This window comes from Anabrus simplex, chromosome 1 (assembly GCF_040414725.1).
Source record: "Anabrus simplex isolate iqAnaSimp1 chromosome 1, ASM4041472v1, whole genome shotgun sequence".
Classification (NCBI taxonomy): Eukaryota; Metazoa; Arthropoda; class Insecta; order Orthoptera; family Tettigoniidae; genus Anabrus; species Anabrus simplex.
Genome location: NC_090265.1, coordinates 249,268,523 through 249,284,940, shown reverse-complemented (window position 1 = coordinate 249,284,940; position 16,418 = coordinate 249,268,523). Strand labels below are relative to the sequence as shown.

The window sequence follows — 16,418 nt, the reverse complement described above, 5'->3', positions numbered from 1 at the left end:
GTTTTGTAGGGACTACATCTCTTAAAAGGAAAAGGGAACGTGAAGTAGCAGTGGGAGCGAGGATAACAATGATGAATTAGATCGCCAAGCTCGTCTGTAACTGATACCGGACAATTGCCAAATTCTTTAGCATCCGCGGAAATAGCTGCCCATTGGCTCGAACCTTCTCTATCAACATCTAAACAGATGCCTGCCTTTGTAGTCAATCCTGAAACTGAAGAGAATGATAGCTGCCATGAAAATGACTTGGGACGATATCTAGGACGATCTTTCTAGTGAACGGTGGAAACGAGGAAAGAGTTGTTAAAGAATCCGTGGGCTTCGTCTAAGAATTACAATTTTGCAATTAATGTAAGCGATTTGTGAAGAAAATTGAACTGTGCCTGGTTAGATCAATACGAACCATGGATAGTGAACGAAGTGAATGAAGGGTGCTCTCTTCAAGCACTGTGTTTTACTCCCTCCTGCTACTTGCACTTTTCGGGGAGTCTTAGGACCATTCATAATTAGACCATTCACAAAGTTCAAGAAAATACACGAGGACTGCCGGAATCAAGTCGCCACCATCATACACAAAACTGCAACAACCGCTGCGAAGGCTTTCCTCGAAAATGTGCCTGTAGATTTTCAAGTGCAACCTTTTCAACAAAACATAATCGAAGACAACAAGCAAAATTATTACCGATTATTCCCTGTGTGATTTTCTACGGCTCGCATGATATGCCTCTTAGAGTAAAAGAAGCGGAAGAAGGGGTTTTCTGGCGATAGAAAAATATTGAAGGATCACCTAGAGAAGCATCTAGGAATGCCGCATACACGTCGCCAATAATACAAACTTAACTGGCAAGGTTGTGTGGCGAAGTTATTAGGGAGAGTGTAACAAACGATGCTAAGAAAGCAACAGCTTGCTCAGTCTTAGTTGACGAAACAGCCAACGTATCTGGAAAAGAACAACTATCTGTTGGCTTAAGTTTCTGCGATGAAAATCCGTGGAATATCTGAGAAGAATTCATGGATGTTGTGGAACTGAAAACCCAAGATGCCCCATCAATCGCAAAAGCAAATGACAATTTTTTTAGTTAGCTATAATTTTCCACCAGAAAATTGTCTAGGACTTGGTTTTGACGGTTGCTCTACAATGGCAGGCAAAGAGCAATTTTAAGCAATTTTAAGGAAAAATACTCTCGAGCATTATTTTTCCATTACTCCAACCACAAAATAAATCTTGTGGTCAACGAAAAAAATAATTTACCGGAAACTAGAAACACATTGCTACTGTAAAGGATACCATAAACTTCTTCAAGAAATCGACTGCTCGTAGGAATCTGGGTCTCAATCTTTCGCAAATGCGTGAGGTTAAATGGTCTGAAAAATACAAAAGCATTCGAATATTGGCACAAAATTTCCCCCAGTTTGTCAACGCACTGGAACAACTATCTACAAAAGGAAACTACTCCATGAGAAAATTGGATCATGGTCATTTAATTTTACTTTTGACAGTCTGTCTCGAATACTCTCATGAATAACATCAAAGCAGTATTTCGACATCCTGAAGTAACTTACTCAGAAAATTTTTCATCGTGCTTCAGAAGTTTTGGAAACAACATATGGTATTCGCCTAAACTTCGTTTACATTATTTATTTCATGACACCAACTTCTCTCTTCACAAAAAATTCCTTTCAGTTCATCCGGCCTATCCTTCCGAATGGTATGGTGAAGACTGACAAAACGTATGGCTGATCCTGTGTGGCCACGCCGTGTAAGACTGATACGACTCTGTCGTATAAAACGCACCATGACGTGTTGCACGTAGCTGAACGGATCCTGTCTGGACGTAGCCTATTAAAGGGAATCACAGTTGTTCTAGGATATTTTATTGCCAAGGTCGGGAATACTGCGGTGAATAGTCATTTGCGAGGCACGGAGAGAGCGCAATTAACGAGGGCAGCCGTCTATTACAGTTCCCTATCGATAACAGATTTTCCATTTTGAATACCATGTTCAAAAGACGTCCGTTCATGTGAACTTCCCCGAATGGACAGTATACGAAGCAGATTGATTACATTCTTGTAGACAAAAGGTGGAGAAAATCAGAAGGAAGTTAAATGCTGGATATGCGTCGGATCATTGCCGTCTCTGGGCCTTTCTTAAAATCAAACTGAGCAAACCAGTGATCAAAAGTCAAACCGAATTCGACCCGAATGAAAGCTCCTGAGCCACTTCGAAACATTGGACCCAGTGGCGTATACTGAGGGCTACCAAGGCTATCGGTGAAGCCCAAACCTCAATTGAGGACGATGGAAATCTAAAGCACACTATAATGTGAGCATCTGACACATTGTTCCATTTACAGAACTTGAAAGCAGTGAGAAAAACCGTCGCACGTATTTCTGAGAGCAAGGCATCGGAGACTGATATTGCAGCCCAGACTCTCGTCCTTCTCCCATCTACTCGCCCACAGCGGCTTGCTGCTGTACAGCGTATAGCGGATAGGAGCGGGGACCGGGCGAATAAGTGTGCTAGAATTCGGTCCGTCAGATCGCCACTGCTATCAACCATGCATTACTCATCGTATATACCTTCTCACCTCATACATCTGACTTAATCATATAGAAAATAGAGTGCTGGTTTACTTATACATCTTTTTAGAAGACACTGCAGGGATACTGTTATAGGAGTAATATAATTTTCTTTTTATAGGTAGATCTGCTAAAATGGAATGGAATCTTTCAGAATCTCTTTTATTGGTTGGAATCATGATCATGGGTCAGAATCCACTACTGATCTCCCGAGGAAGCTAATAAACCAGTGAATGATGGATACGATCGCTGTAAAATTCAGGATTTGTATTTAATAATAATAATAATAATAATAATAATAATAATAATAATAATAATAATAATAATAATAATGGTGCATGGCATCTGTAGAGGCTTGATGGTGTCCTAATGAGGATAAAATGAATGGCGAAGACGTCATAAACATCCAGTTCCCAAGCCAGGGGAATTAACAGTATGAGGGGGTTGATTCTGTAAATTGATCCGGGGCCATCGGACCAAAGGCAAACATTCTATCCATTTAGCCACAAAACCGGACTTTAATTTGCTAAACCTTAGGTTACCATCTCCACAGATCAGGGGTTGAGCATTGGCAGTAGTAGAGGCCAGGGCAGTAGCTTGTGAAGCAGCTTTCACAACACCACAGGCTTTTCCGTTGGTTGTTGGCTGCAGCTCAAAACGCCGAAGGCTTCACGTTCACTAAACCAACCATCAAAAAGGGGTAGCGTAAGTCTACTGGTAGCCCACGTCTTGATCCCAGCATACGCCACTGATTGGACCACCTGACCTTGAAGGAAGCTGCAGCAAAGTGTGGAAGATAATTTTGGAAAGGATCACAGAAGCAATAAAAAGCATGCCTGTATTAAACACCGTGGTGGAATGACAACACTGGATGTCCGAAGAAACTTTGGCTCCGTTCTTTTTTTTTTAGAGTTGGTTTTACGTCGCACCGACACAGATAAATCTTATGGCGACGATGGGATATGAAAGGCCTAGGAATTAGGAATGGGAAGGAAGCGGCGTGGTCTTAATTAAGGTACAGCCCAGCATTTGCCTGGTGTGAAAATGGGAAACCACGGAATACCATCGTCCGGGTTGCCGACAGTGGGGCTCGAACCCACTATCTCCCGGGTGCAAGCTCACAGTTGCGCGCCCCTAACCGCACGACCAACTCCCGGAACATCAGGGACAACTGCTGAAAAAGGTGAATAATAAAATCAAATGTTCTTACAGGAAAGACAAAAAGAAAAACAAAAAACGAGAACATTACGAAGCTGTGTTCTAGCTAAAGAACCATGCAACGAAGAATCACTGCGCAGGACTATAATATAAAGTGAAGTACTTGGCTTGAGAGTTCAAGTCTACCACACAAAGGAACTCGTGACCAAATTCCCAACCTCCGTACGGTTTTGAATATTGATAATCAAAGACATACGTTAACATTGGTCGTAAGAAGTAATACTGTATGCCTTGTAATTTGTTTTCATCAGCTGAAGATGTCCCTAATTAGGGGACTAAACATGTACTGAAATAGTAGTATAATAGGACAGTTCTGCCGCCGCCTCCTCCTCCGGGCTCCCAGGGGCCGCTCCGCCTCCCGCGGGAAATTTGAATTTTGGCGGGAAATTTGAATTTTGACGGGAAATTTGAATTTTGGCGCGAGATTTGAATATGTAAACAAATCCACGTGTTTTTGACAGCCACGTGCTTTTTGACAGACAACAACGCATCGCTAACCTCAGTACTGCCATCCTGACGGGCCTAAACCTCAGTAGTACCAACTTAACCTAACCAGCGCGAGATAAACAAATCCATGTGCTTTTTTGACAGCTGTCATCCGCCATCTTTAAACTACAGAGCACCGTGCTGCCCTCTTTATCGCAGTAGCTGCAAATTCGTCACCTGTCATCGGCAGTGCTGCCATCTTGGCGGGCCTAAACCTTAGTGCTACCAACTTAACCTCACTAGCGCGAGATAAACAAAACCACCTGCCTTTTTGACAGCTGTCATCCGCCATCTTTAATCTATAGAGCACAGTGCTGCCCTCTTTAGCTACTTACCTTTGAAATGTGGTGGCGGATAATTTGAAAAATGCTTTTTGACAGCAGCCATCTTTGAGCACCGTGCTGCCCTCTTTAGCTAGAAACCTTTGAAATGTGGTGGCAGACAATTCCACGTGACAGCAGCCATCTTTGAGCACAGTGCTGCCCTCTTTGTGGTGGCGGTAAATTCCACGTGCTCTTGTTTGGAAACAAACTCACGTGCTTTTTTCTGACAGCTGTCATCCGCCATCCTGCATCACAAACCTCAGTGCTGCACTCTTTAGCTAGATACCTTTGAAATGTGGTGGCGGCAATTTGAAAAAATTCTACATTCTCTTGTTTGGAAACAACCCTATGAGCTTTTTTGACAGCTGTCATCCGCCATCTTTAATCTATAGAGCACAGTGCTGCCCTCTTTAGCTACTTACCTTTGAAATGTGGTGGCGGATAATTTGAAAAATGCTTTTTGACAGCAGCCATCTTTGAGCACCGTGCTGCCCTCTTTAGCTAGAAACCTTTGAAATGTGGTGGCAGACAATTCCACGTGACAGCAGCCATCTTTGAGCACAGTGCTGCCCTCTTTGTGGTGGCGGTAAATTCCACGTGCTCTTGTTTGGAAACAAACTCACGTGCTTTTTTCTGACAGCTGTCATCTGCCATCTTGCATCACAAACCTCAGTGCTGCACTCTTTAGCTAGATACCTTTGAAATGTGGTGGCGGCAATTTGAAAAAATTCTACATTCTCTTGTTTGGAAACAAACCTATGAGCTTTTTTGACAGCTATCATCCGCCATCTTTAATCTAGAGAGCACCGTGATGCCCTCTTTAGCTACTTACCTTTGAAATGTGGTGGCGGTAAATTCCACGTGCTTTACAAACCCATGTCCTTTTCTGACAGCTGTTATCCACCATCTTTAATCCAGAGAGAACAGTGCTGCACTCTTTAGTTGAAATGTGGTGGCAGCAAATTCCACGTGCTCTTGTTTGGAAACAAATCAACGTGCTTTTTTGACAGCTGTCATCCGCCATCTTTAATCAACAGAGCACCGTGCTGCACTCTTTAGTTGAAATGTGGTGGCGGCAAATTCCACGTACTCTTGTTTGGAAACAAATTCTACGTGCTCTTCAGCTGTCATCCACCATCTTTAATCAAGAGAGCACCGTGCTGCCCTCTTTGTGGTGGCGGATAATTTGAAAAATTCTTTTTGACAAGCAGCCATCTTTAATCCAGAGAGAACAGTGCTGCCCTCTTTAGCTACTTACCTTTGAGGCGGTTAATTTGAAAAATTATATTTGACAAGCTGTCATCTTTAATGAAAAGGGCATCGTGCTGCTATCTTGCGGGTAATTTTTACGTCACAGCTGTCATCCACCATCTTGCATTGCTAACCTTAGTGCTGCCCTCTTTAGCTACTTACCTTTGAGGCGGACTATTTGAAAAAAAATCTACTTGACAAGCTGTCACCCGCCATCTTGCATCGCAAACCTCAGTGCTGCACTCTTTAGTTGAAATGTGGTAGCAGATAATTTGAAAATATCTTTTTTTGACAAGCAGCCATCTTTGAGCACCGTGCTGCTATCTTTATCGTAGTAGCGAGCAATTTAAAATCTAGATGCTTTATTCTAACAGTTGTAATCTGCCATCTTTAATCTAGAGAGCACCGTGCTGCCCTCTTTGTGGTGGTGGTAAATTCCACGTGCCTTACAAACGCACGTGCTTTTTGTCATCCGCCATCTTTAATCAAGAGAGCGCAGTGCCGCACTCTATGTAGTAGCGGATAATTTGAAAAAAATTCTTTTTGACAAACAGTCATCTTTATTCAACACAGTTACCGCTATCTTACATCGCTTACCTCGGTGCTGCACTCTTTAGTTGAAATGTGGTGGCGGGTGACAGCTTGTCAAATAGATTTTTTCAAATAGTCCGCCTCAAAGGTAAGTAGCTAAAGAGGGCAGCACTAAGGTTAGCAATGCAAGATGGTGGATGACAGCTGTGACGTAAAAATTACCCGCAAGATAGCAGCAGGATGCTCTTTTCATTAAAGATGACAGCTTGTCAAATATAATTTTTCAAATTAACCGCCTCAAAGGTAAGTAGCTAAAGAGGGCAGCACTGTTCTCTCTGGATTAAAGATGGCTGCTTGTCAAAAAGAATTTTTCAAATTATCCGCCACCACAAAGAGGGCAGCACGGTGCTCTCTTGATTAAAGATGGTGGATGACAGCTGAAGAGCACGTAGAATTTGTTTCCAAACAAGAGTACGTGGAATTTGCCACCACCACATTTCAACTAAAGAGCGCAGCACGGTGCTCTGTTGATTAAATATGGCGGATGACAGCTGTCCAAAAAGCACGTTGATTTGTTTCCAAACAAGAGCACGTGGAATTTTCTGCCACCACATTTCAACTAAAGAGTGCAGCACTGTTCTCTCTGGATTAAAGATGGTGGATAACAGCTGTCAGAAAAGCACATAGGTTTGTAAAGCACGTGGAATTTACCGCCACCACATTTCAAAGGTAAGTAGCTAAAGAGGGCATCACGGTGCTCTCTAGATTAAAGATGGCGGATGATAGCTGTCAAAAAAGCTCATAGGTTTGTTTCCAAACAAGAGAATGTAGAATTTTTTCAAATTGCCGCCACCACATTTCAAAGGTATCTAGCTAAAGAGTGCAGCACTGAGGTTTGTGATGCAAGATGGCGGATGACAGCTGTCAGAAAAAAGCACGTGAGTTTGTTTCCAAACAAGAGCACGTGGAATTTACCGCCACCACAAAGAGGGCAGCACTGTGCTCAAAGATGGCTGCTGTCACGTGGAATTGTCTGCCACCACATTTCAAAGGTTTCTAGCTAAAGAGGGCAGCACGGTGCTCAAAGATGGCTGCTGTCAAAAAGCATTTTTCAAATTATCCGCCACCACATTTCAAAGGTAAGTAGCTAAAGAGGGCAGCACTGTGCTCTATAGATTAAAGATGGCGGATGACAGCTGTCAAAAAAGCAGGTGGATTTGTTTATCTCGCGCTAGTGAGGTTAAGTTGGTAGCACTAAGGTTTAGGCCCGCCAAGATGGCAGCACTGCCAATGACAGGTGACGAATTTGCAGCTACTGCGATAAAGAGGGCAGCACGGTGCTCTGTAGTTTAAAGATGGCGGATGACAGCTGTCAAAAAAGCACGTGGATTTGTTTATCTCGCGCTAGTTAGGTTAAGTTGGTACTACTGAGGTTTAGGCCCGTCAGGATGGCAGTACTGAGGTTAGCGATGCGTTGTTGTCTGTCAAAAAGCACGTGGCTGTCAAAAAACACGTGGATTTGTTTACCTATTCAAATCTCGCGCTAGTTAGGTTAAGTTGGTACCACTGAGGTTTAGGCCCGTCAAGATGGCAGCAGTGAGGTTAGCGATGCGTTGTTGTCTGTCAAAAAGCACGTGCCTGTCAAGAAACACGTGGATTTGTTTACAAATTCAAATCTCGCGTTAGTTAGGTTAAGTTGGTACCACTGAGGTTTAGGCCCGTGAAGATAGCAGCAGTGAGGTTAGCGATGCGTTGTTGTCGATGACAGCTGTCAAAAAGCACGTGGCTTTGTTTACAAATTCAAATCTCGCGCCAAAATTCAAATTTCCCGCCAAAGTTCAAATTTCCCGCCAAAATTCAGATTTCCGGCGGGAGGCGGAGGGGTCCCTGAGAGCCCGGAGGAGGAGGCGGCGGCAGAACTGTCCTATTATACTACTTGAAATATTAAATATTTTGTAATATATTATTTTAGAATGTCAATTGTATTGAAAAGGTGGACTCCTTCTCCTTTAAATAATATAAATGAAGACCAGAGAATTCAATTTCACGATGTACATGTGTTTCGTGGATTACGAAAACGCTTTTGACAAGGTGAAATGGTCGTAACTATGGATGGACCATTCTCATCGAAATGGGAACATCGAGACACCCGGTACACTTGATCCAGAGGCAAGGGTACGAGCCAATGACATCCCCTCAGAATGTCTTCTCACCTAATAGGGGTGTGAGACAAGGATGAATTATTTTCATTTGAAGACTGGGATGGCGGCGTTGTAGTTGGAGGCAGACAGTAAATAAGTCATAAGTTATATTCATATTCTTATTCACGCAGACGACACCTTGATAATTACAAAAGAACAGCACGAGCTGGAGACTATTATGCAGAGGATAGAAGAAATGTTTAACTGTTACCATGTTCCTGGCTCACACTATCTCATATCAAATACGGTTACGTCCATTCCAGCTGTTCTCCTTCTTCTTCTTCCGTAGTTCTTCGCATACTCAAGGACACCACGCTCAGATACGCCATCGTTGACTCGAAATTAGTCAATATTAATCCGTAGATGGAGTCTGGAGCAGAGATATGATGATGGTGGAGGGGGGTGGGGGTGGTGGACCCAGCCTCTCCAAGACCCTTACAATTAATAATAATAATAATAATAATAATAATAATAATAATAATAATAATAATAATGACGTATGGCCTCCGGAGAGGCCTGGTGCGGCTCTTTTTGTCGTAGACGGCCTATTAGGCGACCTGCATGTCTATGAAGATGAGGGCCCTACCTAGGATGATGTCTAATGCTGAATACGCCACACACATCCAGCCCCCGAACCATTGGAATTAACCAATTAGGGTTAAAATCCCCGACCCGGCCGGGAATCGAACCCGGGACCCTCTGGACCAAAGACAAGCACAATAACCATTTAGCCATGGAGCCACAATTAATAATAATAATAATAATAATAATAAATAATAATAATAATAATAATAATAATACAATTGAATGTAAGTTACATAGGCTGAAGTTTGAAAAAAAATGGCATTTCAACGAGATAAGAAAATCTGAATATTTTAAAAGGACTGATTCCATCCCCAAAGAACAAATTAATTCGTTCATTCATTATCATTATAGACCGTTATGTCTTTCAGCGTTCAGTCCGCAAGCCTCTTTGAATTTATCTTCTCAAGTGTGGTAAAGTAAAAATTATTTCTTGAAATCACGGCCTTGCGCATAGAAGCGCGCAGCTGTGAGCTTGCATCCGGGAGATAGGGGGCTCGAATCCCACTGTCGGCAGCCCTGAAGATAGTTTTCCGTGGTTTCCTATTTTCACACCAGGCAAATGCTGGAGCTGTACCTTAATTAAGGCCACGGCCGCTTCCTTCCAACTCCTAGGCCATTCCTATCCCATCGTTGCCATAAGTCCTATCTGTGTCGGTGCGACGTAGAGCCCCTAGCAAAAAAAAAAAAAAAATATCACGGCCTTGTCTTTGCTCTTCTTGTTTGCCACTGCGGATCAGTTTATGTGGCGTATTATATTACTCTATGCGTATTTCTTAAATATTATTATCTTCGTATGCTGTAGGCTTATATATGTCATATAAACAGCTTTTCTTATTTCCTTCATTGTTTCTAAGAATTTGACGCAATTTTACTACTTCTTCTTCAGAATACGTCCATGTACTTGAGTTTGGCTTTCATTTGTATTTTTAAACAGTGTCGTCCTTAACAATTCGAGTATCTATACTGTCTTGGTCACTGCCACCGCAATTTTATTCATTCCGACTTTGCGTTACTCTCAATTCCTTGATATCTTACGTAATTTATTCATTGTGTCTAACTTCGTTACTAGTAATCGCGTTCGTCTTATTTCGATTGAGCTTGATTACTGGAATAGTGGAATGGCACATTAGTGTAGTCTGTGTAGCCTTTACATGCTTAGAATTGTCTGCGCATGGTCTACTTTAATTCAACCTCCACCGAGCGAGTTCGCCATGCGGTTAGCTTGCATTCGGGAGATAGTAGGTTCGATCCCGACTGTCGGCAGTTCTGAAGATGGTTTTCCGTAGTTCCCCATTTTCACACCAAGCAAATGCTGGGGCTGTACCTTAATTAAGGCCACGGCTGCTTCCTTACCATTCCTAGCAGCCCTTTCTATCCCACCGTCGCCGTAAGACTTACCGGTATCTGTGTCGGTGCGACGTAAAGCAACGTGTACTAATACAATTTAACAAAATAATCAGCCTCCGCCAGATTTTGCACAGGCCGAACCCAGAACGCACCACAGACAAAAAATGTTTTCATGGACGATTCATTTACACACATTGACTACCCTCCGATTTGTCTCCCCGAACACGGTCTGTACAGACACATCTGTGTAAATATCTAAGCGTATAGACACCTCTATATGGTCAAACAATATTCTGCTGCTGGGTGCAGTATGTTTGTCTTCGAATACGGCGTGTTGAGATTACTTGAAGGTGAGCTCTTATCGTGTTTATTCAGACACTATCAGAACAAGGAAATGGGAGATATACTGGAATATACAAATGTCTACAGTGAAGAGGAATAAAACTCTCACGGACCGTAGCGAGGAAATATGTGACCATTAGATATGTATTTCCGAAAGATATTGATACTAGACTTTCAATAATCTTTCTTTCTTAATCCGTTTAGCTTCCAGGGCTGGTTTTTCCCTCGGAGTCAGCGAGGGATCCCACCTCTACCGCCTCAAGTGTCCTGGAGCCTGAGACTTTGGGTCGGGGATACAACTGGAAAGGAGGACCGGAACCTCGCCCGGGGGGGGGGCTTCACCTGCTATGCTGAACAGGGGCCTTGTGGGGGAATGGAAAGATCGGAAGTGGTAAGCAAGGAAGAGGGAAGGAAGCGGCTGTGGCCTTAAGTTAGGTACCATCCCGACATTTTCCTGGATGAAAAGTGAAATAGCACGGAAAACGACGGAAAACCACTTCGAGGATGTCTGAGGTGGGAATCGAACGCCCCTCTACTCAGTTGACCTCACGAGGCTGAAAAGTGGACCCCGTTCCAGCTCTTGTACCACTTTTCAGAGCCGGAAATCGAACCCAGGTCTCCTGGGGTGGCAGCTAATCACAATAATCGGTACCCCACAGAGGTGGACTTCAATAAACTTTCAGTTCCTAATTCTGCAAACTTACTGTAGGTTTTTAACCGAAGCCTCCGTGGCTCAGGCGGCAGCGCGTCGGCCTCTCACCGCTGGGTTCCGTGGTTCAAATCCCGGTCATTCCATGTGAGATTTGTGCCGGACAAAGCGAAGGCGGGACAGGTTTTTCTCCGGGTAATCCGTTTTTCTCTGTCATCTTTCATTCCAACAACACTCTCCAATATCATTTCATTTCATCTGTCAGTCATTAATCATTGCCCCAATGGAGTGCGACAGGCTTCGGCAGCCGGCGCAATTCCTATCCTCGCCGCATTCATTCCATCCCTGAACCGGAAAAACAGGTTGTAGGTTTAGAACTGTAGGTTTTAACCGATTTCAAGGCGTCAGATAATTCAGCTACATTCTGAGAAAAGCACAACATTATTTTAAAATATATTTTTTAATAATGCTGAACAGTCAGTTTGTTCAAAAATACTTAATTAACCTATCTCGCCATGGTTAAAAGTGGCGAATTTAGGTCCCATTGTCCGTTTCAGTGGAAGGTTTTAAGTTCTTTAATTCACTCTTTCTTTTAAGTTTACTGAACAAAAGTTACACAAAATGTATATTTTAAGTAATATTTTATTTTAAATAATAATAAATGAAAAATTACGACACTACAAAATCGCTAAACCAGATAAATTTCATGCAACCGAAACCCTGATAATTGTCGGCAGGTCACAAATAAAAACACCAAAAAACAAGAGAGGAAAATTCTCGGAAAAAAATCATTCGGCCAAAATGCGAAAATGGAATTTGTATGTAAGGGAACCCACGGGAAATTCATGAAATCGCAGAAAACACAGATATAATTAGAAAAAGGCGATTAAGAACGAATAACAATAGACTGACGAAAAAAACTAAACCTAGCACTAACCCTGAAAAACCACAACAGTTGGTTGGTAGGAATAAAGACAAAGAATTGATATCACCGCAGAAACCATTCAAGACAGAACGAAGTTTAGAAGCCTAATAAGCGAATATAAATTCGCAGAGAAGGCTGTACATCTGTCAGTATTTAAAAACAAATTAATCCGACACTTGACTTCCTTTTACACCAGATGAAGAGGTCAAATCAAGATAAGCAATGATGTCAAATCTATGAAACTGCAAAGGGCCACAGAGAGCAAGGAAGCAAGTACGTCACAACAAGCCGCTTATGTGTCTCAGAATCTGGGGAGCAATATGAGGAGTGGACAAGAATGTAATCATGCACATGCTAAGTGATTGTCCCGCCAACGACGGATGTACACCGACGACCCATTACATTATGACCATCTACCTAATACGATGTAGGACCACGTTTGACCCGCACAGCCGCGGTCAGTTGGCGATGCATCGATTTGAAAGGGGCGGCGGAAGATATCCTGGTGTGTCTGGTACCACAAGCGCAGATCCTCCAGTTGGCGTACACTACTGGGCGGTGGTGATGTAGCACGAGCCCGCTTCTTCAAATCGAACCACAAAGGTTCAATGGGTTTCATATCGGGACTATTTGGGGGCCATGAAATTAAGGCAAATTCACTATCATGTTCCTCGAACCAGTCCTACCCAATCCTGGCAGTGTGGCATGGCGCATTGTCCTGTTGGAAGTTGCCGTCTCCATCAGGGAACACCGTTGATGTGAACGGATGGACTTGGTTCCCCAATAACGTCCAGATACTGGATAACTGTTAGGGATTAGTGTACCGGAATAAAGGGCCCCAGTGTGTCACATGTAAACATAGCCCAGATAGTCAGACTGTCTTCGCCTGACCGTCCAACCACGTGCCATAGCTTCCGATGGAAGTCGCTGCATACGTGCTCCGCCGTCGACGCGATGAGCTAGGAATGTAGGTTCATCGGACCAGGTGGCCTTTTTCCAATCATCCACAGTCCAGTGGCATTAATTTTGTGCTGCTTTCGGTGGAGTGCAGTCAGTATAGGGGTACAACTGAGTCTCGTACTCAGCAGTGTTTGATGAACCGTGTGCAGGGAAACATTGATCTCGTCATCGCCGTTAAACCTGTTAGCGATTTATCGAACCGTGCCCTTGCGATCGCTCCAAACAATGCGCGACAGCCTCCGCTGGCTTCTAGTATCGATGAGTCGCTGTCGACACATCGCTGGAGGATGGGTTGTTGATTGCTCATCGTTGCATCACTTAGATACGTGCTCACAACAGCGGCGCGAGACAGCCCGCAAACCGCGCCGTTTCAGAGATGCTGGTATAAAGACCCCGTGCCATCACAATTTGCCTTCTATGAAAAGTGGAGATATCTGTCGCTTTACCCATTCTGAGGACAGAGACCCTACTAAGAGCAAGCCTGTAGACCTGCCCTATATACAGGTGCCCCAGGAGGAACGGTCAATATTCAGGGATATGACAAGAACGATCATTTGTTGCATAAAATTCAGAAAATTCAGAATGGTTTCCGGGGCAGAATACATTTAATGTACACTTGTTTTTTGACTAGTGGCCCGCACGTATGTGTCTTTTTGACGTTTCGAAATGGGTACAAGTTTTCCGCATGTAATGTTTACCATACACATTTTCGTGGGACATCGATACGTGCAGAATGTCGCTGTGTGCTGGTAGTAGGGCTATGCTACACCATTTCAACATGTGTTGCTGTTCCCGCAGAGGTTGTTGAACTGCACGTTCAGAAGAAAAATCGGAACTTGGAAGAATACCTGTTTCACGCACTGTGCTGAAAACTCTGGTAAACACTCTAGATCAGGAATTCGACGTGTCGGAAAGTGCCGACGGTATTCCTTGACAGTAGGAGGACCACTGCCATCGCAGAAGCCACCCACCCACCCACGTCATATCTGCATTGTCTTCATTAGTGTAGATGTGTGGCATTTTAGCCAGCGCGTGAACACAAACAGTTACCCGATTCTCACTCTCAATCCGTCGCACTACTTCACTGACAACACATCATGGTCAACTGCGCATTCAACGGGCTAGTTTAAGGGCAGAATGACGTCCCGATCAAAGATGTTGAAAGGAACGAGGGAGGCTGGGATAGAATAATACGTCAAAGAAGTTGGATGGGTAAGACACATACGTGCGTGGCACTAACCCAAAAACAAATGCACATTAAATGCATTCTGTCCCGGAAACCATTCTGAATAAGGCATATGTCCATATGAAGTTTGTTGCTTCAAATGATCGTTTCTGCCGGATTCCTGAATATTGACCATTCCTCCTGGGACACTATGCTACCAGCATCTAGCGCGTTTCTCATCCCGCTCTAGGTACGATAAATGTTCCTGGGTTTGGGGACGGGGCCATAATGCAATGGCTCATCGGTGCAAAATAGCAACCCGTCATGTGACATTTTGCCTTGGTGGTCAAACGATTTTGGAGTAATGAATGTATTAATTTTCAGTGTTTAACCCCAATTTACATCCTAATTAAAAAAGTGCTATAAGACAATATCTAAGAGATAAATTAATAACCACCGTAAGATATTTCAACCTTGTACATCAAGCAGTTTTCGAGGAATGAATATTTTTGTTTTCGGAGCTAATCCCCATTTCATCTTGTTAGGAGGGGAATGTTTCCAGACTCTTCCGTAATGAGTTCCTAACGCTTGAAGGCAACAGTTCTATGGCATTTGAACTGATTATATGAGGACATTTTACAGATACAGTGTTCAGTTAATGAGTCAGCACGTTATATACTTCATGGATTACTACTTCTTACTTATTGGTGCTATAACTACAATAATTGTAGTTGAGTAATTGTATTATATAACAAACAATATAGCCAACACGTACCACAAGAGCCCATTATGGCCTTGGCATGCCAAGACGACTGCTGCCCAGCCACATGACCTGCAGATACTGACGTATGAAGTGGTCAGCGTAACAACATCCTCGGTCGTATTGCTTGATTTCACAACCGGATCGTCTGGCTGTTGTATCAGGCAGCTCCTCAGTTTGTCTCATATGCCTCTGAACCCCGGTTCAGCCCTCAATCCATAATTCAAATCCTTGAAGTGGTTGAGAATCGAATCTGGGGTCTCCGAGTAAGAAACAGGGCTGACAATTGAACTATATGAAGTTAGTATTATTATATCAGGTTACTTAGAAGTAGACCATTTTGTCTGAATATTTTCCACAAATATAACTTACATATCATGACATTTTCATCCACACTATATTATGTGAAGAGGCTGCCTGGCTGAGGCGGTAAAGGCGTGCTTGGTTCACCCGAAAGGACGTGAGTTCGATTCCCAGTCCGGAAGTCAAAAAATTAAAACCTAGAATTCTGTATACAATGTAAAATCCCGTAGCGAAGCACGGGTACACCAGCTAGTAGGAAGATAAAGTTCGAATTCAAGAGGACAAATTGGCGCAAATATTCGTTTATAGGAAGGGGAGTTAGGGATTGGTATAATTTACCTAGGGAGATGTTCAAAGGCTAGGAAAAAGAAAGGGAATCTGCCACCTGGGCGACTGCCCTAAATGCAGATCAGTACTGATTGATTAATTGAGTGATTGGCGGATTGATTGTTTTCGTTTCTTTTGCTGTGCTTCGGTGTTAGAAATCTTGTTTCCGTTCCCAGAATTGAGTAATGCTTTAATCTTTCGTTATCAGTAATTTTCATGAATTCACTGTTCAGTAAAGTAGTATTTCATGTCATTTTATTTCATATACGATATCAATTAACTGTGATAAAGAAAAGGAAACAAAGTCATCTTTTGTATATTTTATAAAATAACTAATATTAACAACGGAGAAGTTAGTATTAATCGTACTGCATTCGACGTATTCTTCAGTTTGGTACAGAATATACAAACAAGCTGTTCATATACTTGAACCCATGTCAGTATAATAGCGAAGTTGGAGCTCTT

General features: G+C 43.0%; 1 protein-coding gene across 4 annotated transcripts in view; it reads left to right on the top strand.

Annotated features, from left to right (window-relative positions):
• LOC136864544 (trypsin eta) overlaps positions 1–16,418 on the top strand; it is a 243,539-nt gene that overhangs the window by 11,263 nt on the left and 215,858 nt on the right. The gene's annotated exons all lie outside the window — the stretch shown is intronic.